An 18804-nucleotide genomic window follows, 5' to 3' on the forward strand; every position below is an offset into this window, starting at 1 on the left:
AAGGAATAACATGATTCACTCAGATGGACTTGAGTCCCTGGAGTCAATATTCACATAGATGGACTTTACACACTTAGCTTGAGAGAAATTCCTTCTTTAGTATTGGCCTAGGCTGTAATTCCCAGCTAAATGCAAACAGGAATCACACAATAACAAAACTACACTTGGGTTATTTGGAAAATAATAGTTTCTAGCTTTTTTTTTTCTTTTTCTAAATGTTAGTGAAGTCAGCCCTGAAAAACATCTGGTATTTTTTTTTAAAGAAACAATGCACTTCCTGCCTTGTAGTTCATGGAAAAGCAGTTGTTACCCTTTCCAAAGTACCCATTGTTAGGAGAAACAGCTTTACAAGTTCAGGGACATAATTAAAGACAATGAAAGTTGATGGGAATAAAATGAAGAAACATCATGACAAAAAGAGTAAAACAAGCAAGAAAATGATTCTGACATAGTGGGGTGTCAGAGCTCCCAACTCAGGGGCATGATAAAATCTGTCAGCTGAAAAGACAAGAGTGGGAAAAAGCAATTGGAGACCAGGGCGTTGTAACCAGTAAGTATTCATACATCTTAATATCTCTATTTTAATATGCAATTATTGTGTAAAAATGAAGTCCACAGACTCCAAATGGATAGCAAAGGTACAGGTCACACAGGGACAGATGTGCAGGGTTGGCTGGCACTGCACCAGCACTTTTACCTTTTTGCAGCTCAACACAAACAACTTCAGCAAAGTTTCCATAAACGTCCTGCTATTTATATCATTATCCTCAAACTGGCCTCGATTTCTCTGGCTGAACTGGTAGCAAGACTTAGCACGAGGGGTAATATCATTATCCTCAAACTGGCCTCGATTTCTCTGGCTGATTTCTCTGATTTCTCTAAGTAGCAAGACTTAGCACGAGGGGTGTAGGGAGTCTGGAAAGGGAACAAACAATCACACTGCCTTGGTGTAAAATGTAGATGCACAGGGTTCAAGGACTCTCTGTGCCTTGTGTGGGCTTGCACGACACAGTTACAGAGATCTGTTCACATTTCCTGCATGGCCTTTAATGCCTTCCTCCCCTTGTGATACTTGTACTTTATAGTTGCATTTTTGTTCCAGGCCAGCGTGCCTACCAAGTTTCGTATGATCCATTTTAAAACCAGAGCTGTGAGAACTCTGTATCCCAGTGGCTGAGAAATCAGCTGTGATAACACAAACACTGCTGCAGGACTTTGCAGAGAGACTGCCTGGCCATCCTTGTGTTATACAAGGCTTAGCAAATTGTTCCGTTTGCCAAGTTCTCAAATTAAAATTTAATTCAAATTGAGCCAAGATGTAAAATATTAAAGCTCAAGAGTTCTAACACTCTTCAGCTGCAGGTCGATGGGCACTGTAATGTTAAACTCTGATTGTGGCTTGAGGCATTCTTGTGAAACTGCCCTCTGAGGGCTCCACATGGAGTGCCTTGGCCATGCCAAGCACTGCTGAGTCCTTCAGCCTGTGGTAGCAGCACAGTGACAAACCCATCCCACTGCCCCAGTCCAAGAGAAGCCCCAGTCATGGCTTGAGGAAGTTTGGCCAAGGGCCCCAGCTGGGGTCAGTCAGGCCCCTGAGCTGCAGACCCTGCCATCCTCACCCCTTCAGGTGCAATTTGCTGACAGATTTTTATCATGCAAATTAAAAGAAGGGAAGCAACCACCGTGTCATCAGCTGCTCCAAGAGTCCTGCAGAGAGGCCCAGGCTTCACTCACATGGAGAAGACAAGAATATGATGGTTCCAAAGAAGCAAAGAGCAACTCTTAGGAAAAAGCTCCATGAGACCCACCCAGATGAAGAATCCTCACAAGGCAAGAGTCAGGAATGACAGCCTGTCATAGAGGTAACCTGCAAACTGAATGTTCACACGAGATTGGTTGTTTTGTATTCTGATGCATTTCAATTCCATGTGTCTCTTAAGCTCTTTAAAATCTCTTGAATGTAAAACCTTTCTGTGCTGTCCAAATGCCCCTACACTGTTCAGTCATGGTACAGTAGCCAGAGGAATCCTTCTAAAAGGGATCCCTGCTGCCTCTTGGAAAATAAAGTATTCAGCTTGACACAGAATCCTTCTAGGAAGTGGGATTCCAGCATTAAGAAAGGACAGAACCAGTGTGAACTGTTTGGATTTGACAATACCTGGGGGAAAATCCAGCTGCTTTCTACACTGGAAACTGGAAATTTTAGAGGCAAGTTAAAATCCTGCAGTTCAAATCTGAGTGATATTTGAAAGGTCCAGCCTGACCTTTCTAGGTCTGCTTTTTAATTAACCAGGCTTTTCATGGCACACTGTGTTCTCCCTGCCAGGGCAACTGCAGGACTTCTCCAGGTAAGAATTCCAGAAGCACCTACACTAGAAGGTTCTGGATGCAGCAGGATGGTAAAACTTCCACCACAGTGTTGCCAGTACCTGTATCAGAAGGTAATCACACAATGGTACAGACTGGTTTTCCTTCCTGGGTCTCTTTCAATCCATTTGTTATGTGCTGCTCACTCAGTAAATGCTGATTTATAAACACTTAGGGGTCGAGGTTGTTTCCTTGCTTATTGCGTTGCTTCTCACAGGAGGTGTGAAAAGCAACACAGTTCCACAATAAAGAACATTTTCCTTTTTTCCCCTGTATCCAGCCTCCCAGTACAACAAGCAACCTCTGACTGGGGCCTGGTGAGATTAGGAACTTCCATGCTGCTTTTTGTGGAATGTCATCCCAGAGATTCAATAAACTACAGAAAACAAAAATGCTAGAGGCCTGTTTGATATTTCACAGAGTTGTTTGATCTGACATGTGTCAAATGATAAATGCAAATGGCTGCAGCATCATTCAAGCCCAAGTGGGTTTTGAAATGCTGTGGGAAAATTAGAGGATAAATAAATCTGATCCCAAGAGCTCAAGCTTGTTGTTTGGCATGTGTCAAAATGCAGACAGAGGTAAATATTACCTTTGTCTGCAGGGAGGGCAGGTTAGTGCTGCTAACCAGGGACTGTGCCTCCAGTAGGGGGTCAGGCAGCAACATACCAAATTAAAAAATGAAGATATGCTAAACATATTGGAGGTTATTTAATGTTTACAGGGAAGTTATCAGGATTAATAAGCCCTCTTTCTACAATGGACTGTGAAAATGAAGGTGATTCTTTATTTTTAATATATGGTTTTCCTCTGCAAAGTGACTGCAAAAATTGAGCCTTTGCTCTTCTATACTGGTATGTGCAGGGGTTCACAGATCAGCTAGGGTAAGGTTTCCTTTCTACAGCTTCTTTCCCTGTGGATCTTACTCTGGAAGCTCCCTGGGTCATGGTTGAAGCCCTCAGGAATATGGGTGCCCGTGGACAGAAGCATTGCAGCTGCATCAAGGTGGAGTAGTCCTGAGTGACTTCCAGGGCCAGTTATCTCACATAAACCAGCAGGCACAACCAAGGAGCAGCTTGTACCTCTGGAAAAGCCAATTGCCACATCCTTTTTTAGCCAGACTGCTCCTGATTTCCAAGTACGACATAGAGAGGTCTCAGGAGCAAAAGAGGGCAGAGTGTGAGGACAGCTGCACATGCAGTGACAGCAATGAGTTTGTGCTGGTCAGAAAACAGGAAAATTGAATGTCAGGGCTGGCACCACCAACAAACCCAGCAAAGCACAAACAACATCTCAGCAGAAGCAGCACAGCTTGACTGGCAGCTCCGGGGCACAGCGAGCAGTGTGACAGGTCAGGGAAATAAAACTTCTCAGCATTTCAACTGATGCAACTTGACAGGGACCCCAGTGATAACAGCAGCACAACATTGTGCTGCCATTTTGATGGGATTGTTCTGTTGAGCTGAACAATGATCTTTGTTCTTAAAAACAGCCAGCAAAAACAGTTTGTGTGAGCTGTGCTGTAATGAGAAGTCTCCAGGAGCCCTCAGTGCAGGGGTTCTGCACCCAGCACCTCATCTGCTGTCGCTGAGAAAGGGAATTTAAGAGAAACCATGTTTTAAATCCAGAAAAAAAATGTTCCTGATGCCATCAGTTACATCATGTGTACAAGGACTAGGAATGTGAAATTTGGCCCAAAGATATTTTTATGAACCTCGCTCTGACTTGTGCTTTTTACTCATTTTCATTTGAGTGCAGGGTTTATCTTTGTGCCTCTTGTGTTTTGTTTGCACACACAGAGCGTTTGGCTGAGCCCACAGCTGTGTTTATTCCTAAATCCCCATCCAGTCTGTATGAACCCAGTCTGGCACCCAGCTTCCAGCTTCTCCTTGAGCTTTGTGCTTGACACCCATCACCTCTGACTGGCTTTGACCCACTGGGGTGGTGGATCAGAGTCTGGGGATCCCCACGGCTGCACTGCTGTGCCTGTGCTCAGTCCCAGCGAGACCAACAGGGCACTGATGGATCCCAGAGTCCTTCAAGGCCTTTCACAAAAGAATCCTGTGGAAACTAAGATTTGCTGCACTCAGAATCCTTTGTTTGGTAGAACAGGAAAGGAAGGACTCCTCTGAAGTTGACCCATTTGTGCTTCAGTGAATTTTTCATAAAATTGACAAAATCCTGTTTTAATCTATCCCACTCTACAACCTTCTGAGGGACTCTGTAGGTTTCTCTAAAATACCTCTGTGGTTATTGTTAATTAGAAAAAAATAATATTGCTGAAGGATCGCTTTTCAGTTGAACTTCCTGAACATATGGTTCAAACTGAAGCTGAAAAGGAAAACTTCAGGACAAACTGTATGAATTACTACTAATAATAAAATCAGACATTTTTTATAAGTCCACATTAATCTTCTTTAAAAGCTTTGGGTTAACCACATTTTTTAAATAAAACTTTTACCGGAGCGGAATTTATTAAGAGAGCTCAGTGTTGCCTTAGCTCTGTTCCATGGGGCATCAAGAGAAGTTTTATTACTGATTTCAGTCACAACAGTCTTAGATCTACACAGAATGGTTTTGATAAGCCCAATGTAAAAGTTTTATTGGTTTAAGACATGAAAAACAGACATGTTACAGAGACCACTTCTACTCTATAAACAGCCATAACATGGATAATGCATCGCACTGGAGTCAGTGCTCCGGAGTGTAAATAATGGTGTGGAGGGAAGGAAAGCCTGGCCAAGTATGTACAGCTAAGAAAAACAACATAGAGCCAGCTTGTACATGGTACTTCTCCTCTACAGATCTCAGAATTAAATACAAATAAAGTCTGTATCATTAGGTCATACTCACAGATGGAAAAGGGAAAATTAACCAGACCCGGGAAAGAGGGAAGTTGATGCTCTTTGTTGTTATGTCTATCTTTGTTCTTGAAACTATAACTACTGAGGCATTATTTGAAACAGGTTTTGAGGCCATGTGGTTGCTGTTTGTCTCGATGGGTTCTGTTCAAAGCCTCCTTTTCCTGTATGTTATAAAACAGTGTTAGAAAAACATGAAACAACCGGAAGTATTACATGGTGTCTCCCAGAGGTGTCCCTGGCTGTTGGGGATCCATTGATTTGTTGTGCTCCCAGAGGATGGGCATAGCAGCAGTGGTGACGTGGGGCTGTGCTCTGTTATCTTTATCCTAAAGATAGAAATGTGCTTTTATTGCACCAGATTAACAACACGGTCCCTTGTTCTCCTTTGTACTTAGATCTTTTTATAGCGTGGTGAAAAAAGTGTGAATGGCTTGTAAATATAACTTGCACTTGCTTCAAGGTGCCAAGCTCACACTGGCTGCAGTGGTGCAGAACATGGGCCTTAAAAATCCTGAAATCCCTTTATAAATGCAATTCTGGACATACTTCCCTGCACTATTCTGTGCTTCATCCTTGTATTCACTTGGAAAAACTATTTAAATGCTGTAATCCCAACCATATGGCTCAGAGCCTCAAAGAAGGCATTTAGCAGACACGTTTGTCTGGAGAATTAGGGTTTTACACAGATTATCCAGTGAGTGGAGATGGGATACCTCCTCTGGGGGAGGACAGGAGCCCACACCAGGGGCTGCCTCAACAGAAGGACCCTCTGAATCTGTTCTGTCCCTTTCCTGTTAAACAGATCCTGGGCTGGAATAAACAGGGAGCTTACGTTGGGATGAGATGTCTTTGAACAATTTTCCTCTGCAAGACCACACAGATTTACTTAAAAACAGTAAACAGATTCAAAAAACCTTTATGCATGACTGGAAACCAACTCACTGAATTGTTTAAAATGGAACTTCCACTACTTTTGTTTGTGTAAAAAGCTTTTACAGGACTGCAAACCAATGTAATTATGCCTAGATCACTGTTTTATTTTAGGCAAATGTTTCACATGGGAAGCAGGAATGGGGGACAGAACCAGACCTAAGCCTGCTGTGTCCTACTCCTGATTTTTACCCATAGAAATTAATTTTATGGGACAGCTGGATTTTTATGCTGCTGATTAAAAAGACAAGCTGTCTTCTCAGAAGTGAGTTCATGCTTGAAGATGAGACTTCATGTTTGTTACATCTCAAGCTTTCACACTTACAAATGTGATTATTGGACTGTTGATTTTTGTAATAGGTTGGGGGTTTTTTTGCATAGTTGAATACAAATAATATGATTTTCTAGTGCATTTTACCCATTCCACAAGTTTGTATTGTAATTTAACAGTATCCTCTGAGATCATCTATTACTTTTTGGCAGCCTAAGACTTCATGGGCATTTCAAAAGCGGCACCTTGTAGGTGTGAAAGCAATGAGCAAATAAAAATACAGTTACTGATTTTTCAGGGAATATAAAAATGGGATTTCTCCTGCTTCTAGTGACGGAACCTACATTAATTCCAGGGAGAAGGGCTTGATCCTGGTTCTTATACAGGCCTTGAGATTGCTGCCAGAAGAATGCCTTGCTTAGTAGCCTGTGTCAGCACTGCCTGCACTGTCGGTCCAGAACACTTCCCACAGAATAAATGCCCACAGCTGGTTTCTGCTGGGTGAGGGGCTCACTGGAGGCAGGTGAGGCAGCTGGAGTTGCTGTGGTTCCTGGGAGAGAAGTAGTGCAGAGTCTTCACTAAATTAGTAATTTGATTGACATATTCAGTTCATTAATAATAATTTACTGTGATTAGTAGAGAGTCACAGAAACTCAGTGTAGCTATCACACATAAACTAATTGTCACTGTTTCCCTCCTCCTCTGCAGTTGTGTCAGTCACTTAAATGTACTGAAATAAAGTCTGGCGTGTTCTCTGCCTTCCTGGGGTGCCAGAATGGGATTCTCTCTGTACCATAAGCTGAATGGAAAAAGAATCCAGGAAACCAGGTCTCTTGCCAGAGCCAGGTCTAAAACTATGAATTCACCAAATGAGTAATTTTAAATCAGCACTATTCATACCATTCTTTCCTCCTGTAATGAGGATCTGTAATAAGAGCAACTGGAGGTTTTAAACTGATGTGCCATAACTTCGATTCAATGATTTTCAAGGGCTTTTCCAGCCTTAACAATAGTGTATCTATAACTACTGGAAAAAATCTTGCTCCTTTACTGTGAAGTTATAAATTTATTTGTTTCCATCCTTAGCAGAAAAATGTCAGATGCCAAAGGCCTTTTCATTATTTTCAGATTTTCCTTTCCCTGCACTGATAAGATTCTCTCCTGCAGAGATAACAACTACACAATAGCCCAGCAAAGGATGGCTGGGTAGGAATAAGACACCACAGCGATGGTCAGATCCAAGTCCAGGACACTGAACTCCAGGCAAACAGATTTTATTTCACACAGTGGCACCTAAAATTCATCTGGCACATCCGATTCCTTTCTGACTTCCTGTTCAGGGCTGGGGGGCATTTGCAGATCTAGAGCATCCTTTCAGCTGGATAAGCAGTGATGGTTTCTGTCAGCTGCAGCCCAGAGCAGTTGTGTTTACAAACACTGCACACACACAGGCCCATTAGGCATCTACTCTTCTTGTGCACAGGAATAACACCCACATTTCTTTAGCTTTGTCTCCTACAACAAAGAGAACAAAATGTGTTTCTGGTTATGTGATAGATATGGAGTCAAGGGAAGCCCAGCATTCCCAGACTGTAACCAATGGAAATTCTGAAAGGCTCCCTCGCCCTTTGCAACCTCAACAAGTTGGAATCTCTTGTGTATTTTGTATTAGCTTGTCTTGTACAGTAATTAACTTATATATGACTCCTAGGGGACAAGTGATTATGGTTTATTTCCAGATGACTCATGAGCAAGTCTGCAGAAAGAGAGTTTGTGCTGCTCAGAAAACAGGAAAATGGAATATTTAGTGTTGCTGATGATACCAGTTCTGGCTACTGAGCTCAGGCACCAGGTAGAGGGGCTGGAAACTTGTCAGCTTGAGTGCAAGGGCCTGCTGAGACCCTGCAAATGCTCAAGCTCTGCTCCCAGAGCATTTGATTAGGACTAGGAATTACAGCAAAGATCCAGGCAGTGATCCTGCTTTGTGTGAATAATACGTGTGTGTGTAGGAAGAATAAAAATCATTCAATCATCATTCAAATCCAGGATTGTGACACATTTTTAATTTCCTTGTGATCTCTCACTGATTGAGTGAAGCAAGGTAGGAAACTCAATCAGCTCTTGCAGGATGCACAGGGGTGGCAGATCCAGAGGGAGCAAAACCAGGCAGTTCCTTACATACACAGTAAAGCCATGGACATTCTTATGGATGCTAGCTGTTCGAGTCCAGCAGGTCCCAAGGTAAGGTGGGCCTGGTTTCACCTGGTATGACATTCTTTCCTCCAATTGCATTAACAGAACATTTGGGAGCAAAAAGGGACTCAGGGTCACCTTCAGCTAACACATCAGCGGTTTAGTCTTGTCCTGAGTCGATCTGCTGGGAAAACCACGCCAGGTCTGTCATTTATTTGTAATAGATTATCTGCACATAATCAAATTTCTGATTTATTGGGTCCAAGCACTCCCAGTGATGCTGGAGTTGGCTCTAACCAGCATCAATGGCTATGAGGGGCCCGCCCAGCTGGGTCTGATAGAAGGAGAAGACAGATGATATCTGAGATTGCTGTAAGGCTGCCAGAATTAATTTACCCCTTCCAAAATCCTGAGCCGGCCTTTGAACATTTGAACTGTGATTGAATTAGAGATTGATTATGGCAGTCAGTGTTTGTGTCATGAGGCTTTGAGGTTTTGATGGCACTAAACAGTCCTAACAAAATAAAATATTTAGTGTGACTTTGCCTAAAATGACAAATATTTAGGGAGCTTCCTCTCATGCAGTAATTGTGTGTGTTATTTCAAACAGCACTATTAAAATTGTCATTCCTCCTAACATTTTAGGCTGGAAACTTTGGAAGTGCCCTTAGGAATGACTATTTCATAGTCTTATATTTGGATCTGGGTGCCGTTGGTGGTTCTAACCCGTATGTTGTTGTGAATCCTCAGCCAGAACTGAATGATAAAATATTTAGTCCAGTAGAAGTCAGTTTAATTCATTTTGAGGAAATGAAAGGAAAAAAGCCCAACCAAAACTAAACTCCAAATTCAGAAGCAAATTACTCTGAAAAACAGATCTAGAATTCAAAGATCCAGACAGAGCCTTAAAGTTTTTCAGGAATCAGATCCTTATGTTTCTATTCCTTTCTCGGCGCACAGCACAGGTGTTCACTGAGGTCACATTTCCACAGGTCAGATTTGCAAAGGAATTCTTCCTGTAGGAACCTCACCAGGGGCCAGGCTTTGAAACTGTGACAGTCAGATTTTTGAGAAAAAGGATCTTTTCAGATCTGGACACATCTTTTGGCTAAAAATGAAAGCTGTGCATTTCAGAAAATAATTCTAGTAGAACTCTGCAAAACCAAGCCCTTTGTACTAAACCTCAGCCAGCAGATTTGATACATTTTTAATTCTTGCCCACAAAAGGAAGGCATGAAGCACTGATCTGTTTGTTGGCTATGAAGCCAGAAGCTCCTGGGTATAAACCTTTATCTCTGTGACACAGCTCAGCTCACAACATCTTCCAGTTTTACCACAAGGAAATTTAGCTCTAAAGCATCAGTGGTGAGTCCGTTCTCATCAGCATCTTTGAGGAGAGGTATTAAAGTTTAAAAACCCTCAGCAGGTCGAGCGCTCACAAACATTTATGGGTTTTTCCAAGCACGTGGCATTGTTCAGTAAAGCAGCTTTGAGGTTTGAAGTTGTCAGGGAGGAGTGACAGGGGAGCAGCTGCTCCCAGTCTCAGTTACAAGGCCAGTTCAGATGACAAGGGAGGCCACACTGGACAGCTCATGCTTTGGCAATCCAGATCTAAACTAATCATAAGCAAATTAAAACCAGGACATTTTAGAAGGAAGAATTGGTTCATGTGGATTTTCCAAAAGTAATCTAATTATAAAACATCTAAATAAATACTTCAATTATTTATTCCTAACCAATCTAATGAACACTTCTTACAGTGGTCCAGGAGACTTACACGAGACTGAGTTTGCCATTCCTCTTTGCAAAAATGTTTGAGAGGAGCTGAGTCAGTGACACTGCTGGTGTGGAATAATTCAGCAAGGCCAGTTATGCCTCATTTGCCAATTAATAATTTAATTGCCCAATTTAGTTGCCTTTATTTGCCGATTATTCATTTAGCTGGCAAGGGACTCTCAGGTTTTATAAATAATGAAATGAAATTTAGTTTTTTTCCATCTGAAAATAATGCCCTCCCTTTCTAAATCTTCTCCCCTAAAAGACATTTAACATCATTGAAAAGGTACTTGAGCCAAATAAAAAAACTTGCATTCCTATTTTTAAATATTAACTTGAATCAAGGGCACACTGTAAGTATTTTGATCACCTGACAGCGTAGCAGCTTATCAGTGCTGTTGTGAAACATCTCTAAAACTTGCCAGACACTTGGGATACTTTGGAATTGCGTAACTGCAGACTTAGGTTGTGTAATATAAATTTGTCCACATCCTAAGTGAAGTGCAGAATTTAAGCAGAAGGTCTAACATGTTGAGGTAATTTTTAATGATGGGCATTTACATGCCATAGGGTATTTATTCTTTGTCCTGTTCTATGGTCCTTGAGAAAGGTTTGATTTATGTAAAGGTGTTCTTCAATTTAGTGCTGTAAAATTGATAAGGAAACGTGTTCAGGGCTTGGTTTTGTGCAGTGTTCACCATCCTGATCCTGATTCAACAAGGCACTGAAGCACAAGCCGAATATTCAGCCCTCAGGTAACACATAACCTCTTATGTGTCAGTAATATTGGAATAAAAATACGCTTAGAAATACTGCCCCTGGCATTCCTGCTGAAGCACTGATAAGCTAAACAAAGCATTTTTCAAAGCCTAATAACCGGATGGGATTTGTAGCATAAACAATTCTCCTTGTTAGTCACCAGTCCCCAGGGCATCTTCCTCACTTTGTTACAGATAAATTAGCAACAAATGAAATGCTGTGTGTGATTTCCTGCCCTGGGTATGCCTGTGTGCTCGCGTGCCAGTGTGAGAGCTGTCATTTATAATTTATCCAAGAATGTATTCACATCCACAGTGTGATTTAATTACTTATTAAAGGTGCCAGACTGGCAGATGCAGAAGCTGGAATAGTTTGGTTGTCCAGAGAACGTGGTATAGGCAGTGACATCCTCTCCAGGATGTTCAGTGCTTCACCCCAGGGGACTCCCCAGATCTACAAGCACAGCTCTTTCTCTCCAGCCTTTTCCCAGGTTCTCTGCACAAGGTGTTAAGTTCATAAAGGCTGCTAGCAGAGATGTCAGGCCTGTGGTTTTTAGACAGCATTGTTGATACTCTGGAAAATGGTTTGAACACATTAGGTCAGTCTGTTTTAGCTAGGCCACTCAAGCCTTGAGTTAGTACTAACAGAGGTGAAACCCCTTCTCAATAAATAATAGCAAAAGATATTATTTGTAAAGGTAGAAAGAGCCCAGAAGATTTCCTTCTGCTTGCCAGGGGCTGTGTGCTGTGGCTCTACTGCAGTCACTCGGGCCTTACCACAGACACACTTGTCTTGGAATCTGCAGACTTAATTCTGCACTGCTTGAAGAAACAGGATTTTGAGTTCATTTTTTATGTCATTCTAAGCGTATGCTCAGCTGTGCCTTTGAAAGCACAGGCACAGCTGGATGCAGGACAGCAGGGAATCTTCTCTCACTTCCATCAGCACACAGGCTTCAATGGGGAAACCGAGATTTTATTTGGCCTAACTCACTGAATTTGACCAGAGAAAGGCTGTTAAATAACAGCAAGGTTCCTTTCACATAGCTCCATAATATTTTGAGGAAGATAATGAACACAGGAAAATGCAAACTTCTGTGACTTTGTACATTAAAGCAGTCAATCCATGATTGCCCCAGACCAGCCATTCCTATGACCAAATGTTGCCTTCTGACATTTTGGTCTCAGTACATGCCTGAAAGTTGGAATCCTGGATAATTTTGTCTAAATTGTAGGTTGGGCTTTTCTGGTGCTTGATCTTTGGTTGGGTCTGTAAAGCACAACTGCAGTGCCAGGACCAGTGTTTGCTCTTAATGAGCTCCTTGTTTTGGCTCTGGAGTTTGAGCTGGCAAACACTGCTGTGCCTATTTTAGTTTGCACAGTTGAATAGTCCCATCAAAGCCAACAGGTCTGGACATGCCAACCACTGGCATTGCTGCATTATTAATTCCCAATTTTACACATCCAGTCTCTTGATGTACTCTACAAAAGCCTACCTAACCAAACCAGAGCCTGTGAGGTACAAAGACGGGGCTGAGAGGTGTGAAGGTGTGAAACCCTTCTGGCACTGTTCTGGAGCAGGGCCTTCGTGATGGCCTTTGACACAAACTGAGGGGGTTTTGACTGAGATGGGCTTTTGCATGACACACCCCCAGTGAGTCCCATCTGTGACTGAATTCCATCCTGGAATGTGACAGTGGGGGTTGCTGGATATGTAGGAGGCTTCACAGAGCTCAGCTCAGAACTACTGTGCCCCTGGTTCCTGTGCCTGAGCAAAATAGAGCAGCTGTTGGAGAGCAGCATGACAGCAAGGGAGAAATCTCTAAATGCAAACAGAAGGGACAGACAAGATTAGCCTTTATCTTAAAAAATTACCCAAGTGCAAAATGCAGTAACCAAAAATATAATTGCCACCTCACTGGCAGTCTGTCCAAGAGAGGCTTGACCCCTGCTGTGGGAGTTGGCTTTCCCTCTCTGGAATATGCCACAGCAGGAGAACCTTCAAACATGAAAGAGATTGTGTTCAAAATTCTGAGGCAAATTGCAGTCTATTTTCAAATAAAACAAGAAAAATGACATTGATATAGAAATGATGGGAAATCTGAACTCGGTTTTGACAGGCAGGTACACAATAACTTCTGTATTTAATATATAAATGTTGCGGTACCAGGACAGCTCACACTTCACACACCTGTAGCTCTCCTACTCTGTCACCTGTGGTTGGGTTTGAGACACTGTTGTGTTATTCAACAGCAAGTGGTGGCTGTGACATTTTCACCCAGTGTTTCTGTTTTTGAACACAGACTCTTCTTCCACTAAAGACTATTTCAATACTCCATTTAGAAACAGGTCTTTTAGTGCTTTTCACACGAACTTTCAGATGTTGAGAAAGGAATATTCTTTAATAACTTAGCTGTTAATTTTTCATTTAAAAATAATGATCACATTACTAACATTTTATTTGGTGAATCTTCTATGCTGGTAATAATGTTTCTGAATAATAAGATTGTGGTCAATCACTGGTATAATAGAGCACAGAGTTCTTAAAATTATTTTGTTTAGAGAGATTAGAGACATTACCAGAATTCGTTTCCCTAGTGGTACATACCAGTACCCTGGCACAGAATCAAAGGGGTTACTTCTTGGAAACTGAGTTTGTGATTTCCCTGATCTTGAAAAAAACACGTTCCTGATCTTACTTGTGGATTTATCCCTGATTGTGGTGAGTACTGGAGGTATTTGGTGCACCATATTAAGTGTGGGGATACTTTCAGGATCAGAATCTGTATGGCACAAAACTGGGACACAAACCCACCTGCCAAACTGGTGCCTTTGGAGTCACCTTTCCAGCACACCTGTGGGAACAGGATCTCAAAGGATTGCTGTGTTTCTGACCAGCAGATCTCTGCCACAGTTCATATCCCAGTGCTGCGTTTTTTGTCCTGGGCACAAACTGAAATTGTATCTGAGACATTTAATACATGTGCACTTACAGAGGGGCTGCTGCCATCACACTGCCAACAGTTCCATGATGTCAATTAACGTCAGCTGGATAATGTTGGAATTGCCAAAGCCCACTCTCACTTGTGACCTTGTTCACTAAAAAAAGGTAAGGGGTGCAGATATCAGTGAGAAAGTAAATGAAAAGGCAGAAATAAAACAGAGTAGATGGGAGATGAACGAACCTTAGGGAAACAACTGATGCAGTGCGAGCGGGGGAGGGAAGGGTGCAGTGCCAAACTGGGGTTTTGCTGAGCAGAAATGATGCTGTAGAGGGGTAAATATTTTATTCTGTTCAAGTTACCATTCTTAAAAGTTGCCAATTCTGAGATTTTTCCCTGAAATAGTTGAGGCAGATCATTCCTTAAGGAAGTTACCATTTCTCTCTTGCTGGGTGATGCATAAAGGTGCAATTACAAGATCTGGTCACAATCTCTTTTATAAATGTAGGTTGGTAGTTTTCTACCTCAGATCTGCTTTGTCTCCAGTATAGCTTTTAATGGAATTTAATGAGCTATCACAGATTTTGGTTCTGTGGCTGTATTTCCATATTTTCTGTTTCAGTTTATCAATACCTTCCTCACTGGCATATGATAAACCTTAACTATTATTTGGAAAAGCAGTTGTTCTATTTTTCTGAAGCTCCTATAGTAAACAATATTATTGTTCTGTGTGAAAGGTGTGCATGCATTTGTACTCTGTATATACACACTGTACCACATGGGCTGAGATAACTCTGTCTGGGAGTCTGCAACCAAGAAGCCCAGAAATTACTCCAGTCAAAACAAAATTAATGATAGGACTAGAAATGCCACCCCAAGCCTTGAGAGTTTTAATGAGATGACTGTTTCTTAGCAGCATTAAATCTGTGGGATAAGGAAATGTTCACTGAGTTAAGATGTGCTAAGAAAAGTGTAAAGAAGAGCATAAATGGCTTAGGAATTTCAGGAATCCCACTGGTTTAAACACTCTTTTATTTAAAGCAAATGTTCTCATAGTTGAATGACTTCCAAGAAGGGCCTCAAGTGATGAAAGTATTTCCATCTAATGTGAAAATACTTGAAAGATGCTTATTCCATGTGAAAATATTGCCACCTTTCAGAAAAGCCTGAATATGAGACTCCTTTAATGAAGATACTCTCACACAAGGTATTGATTTTCAGAACATACAAAATATCCAGAATTCCTACTATTTTGATAATAAATAGATTTTAATGACTTTCATCTCCCACAGCAGCCAGGGAAAATATTTCAGAGTACTTCACAAAACAGATACTTCAGTAATAGAGTGAAAAATTTCACATTCATCACCCTGACGTTGCTCCCTTTTCCCTCACGGCATGACTGACCTGGAAAGTACCACAGAGCATCTGCAGGGAAAAGCAATGGGCAAACAAAACCTGTAGAGATCAGCAAGGCACAAACAACTCTGGTCCACAGCAGTGGCTTTTTAATTCCTCTTTTAAGATTTTTAGATGTTCACTTTTGCTGAATAAACTCCATTTAATAGCTTCTAAATTTGCCACATTTAGAGAATAAATAGATGGTCACTGCTTTCTTCATGAAAGCAGAATAACTTCCCATACACAGCTTGATTCAAAAGTGGCAAGAAGGTGCCAGGGATTGTGACAGGGTGTGAAGGGATGCGTGGCCCAGCAGGTATCAGAGCAGTTTGTATTGTGCAATAATTCGTTGCACACATATTGGGAATTGGGTTCATTCTGGTTTCTGCATCTAAAAATTCAGAAGGGGATTCCTGGATTCTCCTAAAGCTTTTGCAAGATGCTCAGAAAGTGCAGACTTACAGAAATCAAATCAACTGAGCAACTAAATTCGATTGCAAAGCAGAGGTAGATTTTTTTATCTTGTTTTCTAAAGGCAAGAAATGTGCAAGTACATGACTAACCACCAAGGGTCAGTGTTCAGTGTTTTTACATTCTGACATCTTTGTTCCCAGGTGCTTGGAAAATCCCTTTTAGATTGAGTCCTGTAATCAGGATTTTCCAATCATATTTTTTAACTACCAGTGAGATGCATATGTGCCATACAAAGTATGGGAAAATTCAAGTGTCTGGATATGGGGCTTTTGTCAGCCAGCTATCAGCTGAGTATTGTTCATATTCCTGGATATAATTATACAAGTCCCATTGAAAAGAATAAAAAAACACCCTAGGAACTGGATTTTATTATTATGAATAACAATTAAGTTATTGTAGCAAATGCCATTATTCTGTTTTGTTAAGAAAGTTAAGACAGCCCTTACTGAGAGATTGTCAGGTGCTTTGTCAAGATGGCAAGGGATGCACTGTCAAGAGAGTGAACACATTTTAAATAAGTTCCTGTGGAGAGAAGTAATTTAACCTGACTTTAGAACATAGTAAGGGTGGATATCAGACATCAGGAGATTGAGCTCAGGCTGGCTGGCCTCTCCTGTTTCTGGGATGTGAATGTAGGTCATAATCCTTGATTGGCACAAACCCAGAACGTACTGACAGACATTCATATAAACTGCAGCTCATGAAGAAATCTCCAACCAGGCTTACAAAATAAACCCAACCCACCTTTACTCCACGTAAGGCACAGAGATCCCTTTGTTCCCCTTCTGCCCCACGGCTGAGCTCCAGGCACAGCTGCCCGGTGCTGGGGAGCTTCTGATGTGCCCCCGCTTAGCTGTGACTCAAAAGGTGTAAAAACTGGGCAGATTTCTGCGTGGAGCTGATTTTGTTTCTCTGCAGGCACAGCCAAACCCTGGCAGTGCTGACACCGCTGTGTCTGGGTGAGCACTCAGCCACCTGGAGCCCGTCTGAGCTGGATGCAGCAGCCGGGAGCACAGGGGGGAGCCGATCTCTGCTGACACAATCCCAGATTACCCGACCTGCACAGCCTGCCTTGTTTGTACACGGCTCTCAGCCTCACTCCTTGCCCTGGCCAGTCTGCATCACCCTTCCAGCACTGCCATCCCTTAGGAATAATCACTTCTGGATGCTGCTGAATGAGGATCAGCCCTCGGGAAAGGACATGAAATTACGGAAACTACAAAGTAAAGAGGGATAAAATAAAACCCAGTAATTTAAGAAGAGCAAAAATACTAAAAAAACTAAAATGAGCATGCTAAACAGTACAAATCCTGGCACAGAAATCTGGGGGATTTTACTGTAAAAACCTTTTATTCCTTATTCTATTTTTAATAAGGATTTATGTTAATCTTCCATGGCAACCAAATCTCTTTAAGAACCTTTGGTGAAGGAAACAGTAAGAGGGTTTCCAGAAATCCGAGTCCACTCTCAAGTCTTTACCAGTTATCCTTATCAGTTCTGGAGAACACTAGGAGGGGAAATAGTTATGTAAACACCATCATGTCATCACCACAATTTTAACCTCTGTGAGGCAAAGTAGAATCAGTAACACAAAATTAAAGTATATATCTAGAAGAACAGCCAAAAACCAGCAGATGCTGCCTGTAGCAGTTATTATTCAAGTTGTTTAGTCCCCTCTTATGCTGACCTAAACACTGATGTGTTTAATGCCATCCTGTATGCTTCTGTAACAAGAGGCAATATAGAAATGTTCATAAAATTGAATCAGCTAAGAAAAAAAATAATGGTTCAAATTTGTAAAAAAGGCTGGTGGAGGGAAAATTTAAGTAAGTTCTGGTGAAACAGTGAATAGACAGAATAAACACATCTCCTTAGTGTAAGGTACTGAGACTTTTCTCTGAAGTGTGTCTGAAGCAGAGTGCTATAGCAGACAGGATCCTGGCTCAGGCATCCACAAGTTCTGATCAAATAAGGCTAACCTCTTCCTAGGAAACAAATACAGTATTTTCTGGAACAAAAAAAGATCAAACAAAAAAGTACTCATACGTTTTAGCTATCATGTAGTGAACTAAGCAAGATGAAAAGCAGGGGGGGGGTTGATGTGCTGTGAGGGCTGGATGCAGAGCCTTGGCTGCGAGCCCTGGGCTGTGCCAGGGGCACGAAGGAGGAACAGCTCACAGCTCGCTGGCAGGTCAAGGCACAGGAGGCTGCTGGGCTTTGGGCAGGAACTCCGAGCCTGAAAAGAAGAAATGACAATATGAATGAAGAATAGGTAAAATTGCCCCAACCCTTCTCATCCTTTTGGAAGGAGGCACATTTCCCACCTCCAGAATGGTTAAAGCAGATGCTCCTCACCCCCATGCTTAGAGCGCTTGTAATCCTTCACCTCTCCGGATAACTGAATTGGTATTTTTACCTCATTTAACTTTTGGATTCTTTAAAATTTAACTATTTTTTAAGCAATGTTTTACCCTGCTCTGAGAGCAATATCTGTGGCAGGTACAGGTACACTGACCGACCTACACCTTAAGCACAGGTAATTCTGCACCACGTCAGCAGCTCTTCACCCGTGACCTCCACGGCCCGCCCGTGCCCGCGGCAGGGCTGACAGCCCGGGCGGGCTATGAAGAGGCAGCACCCGCCATGTTGGGACGGAGCGGCGCCTCCCGGGCCGTGCGGGGGGAACGCGGGGCCGCTCCCGGCCCAGGAGGTCACTCCGGGCGGGTGACACCATCGCTTTTCCTCCACGCGTCAGCCCGGGGCTGGTGACACGATCCCGACTCGCCCCCTCACGGAGCCGGCGCGGCCGTGAGGGCAACCCCCGCCTC

The 18804-nt window shown here is 42.3% G+C and overlaps 1 long non-coding RNA gene and 1 pseudogene across 1 annotated transcript; both read right to left on the bottom strand.

The window, feature by feature from the left end:
* Positions 1 to 1580: 1580 nt before the first annotated feature.
* Positions 1581 to 7512, bottom strand: LOC121362030 (annotated as a pseudogene).
* A 173-nt stretch (positions 7513 to 7685) lies between these two features.
* Positions 7686 to 18799, bottom strand: LOC121362014. Its single transcript, XR_005956434.1, has 4 exons — positions 18496 to 18799; positions 18023 to 18212; positions 14153 to 14258; positions 7686 to 7947 (listed from the first exon to the last, which is right to left on the bottom strand). It is a non-coding gene; the product is annotated as an uncharacterized LOC121362014 (long non-coding RNA).
* Between the last annotated feature and the right edge of the window lie 5 nt (positions 18800 to 18804).

The sequence above is a fragment of the Pyrgilauda ruficollis genome, unplaced genomic scaffold (genome assembly GCF_017590135.1).
Source record: "Pyrgilauda ruficollis isolate IOZ18807 unplaced genomic scaffold, ASM1759013v1 scaffold6, whole genome shotgun sequence".
Taxonomy (NCBI): Eukaryota; Metazoa; Chordata; class Aves; order Passeriformes; family Passeridae; genus Pyrgilauda; species Pyrgilauda ruficollis.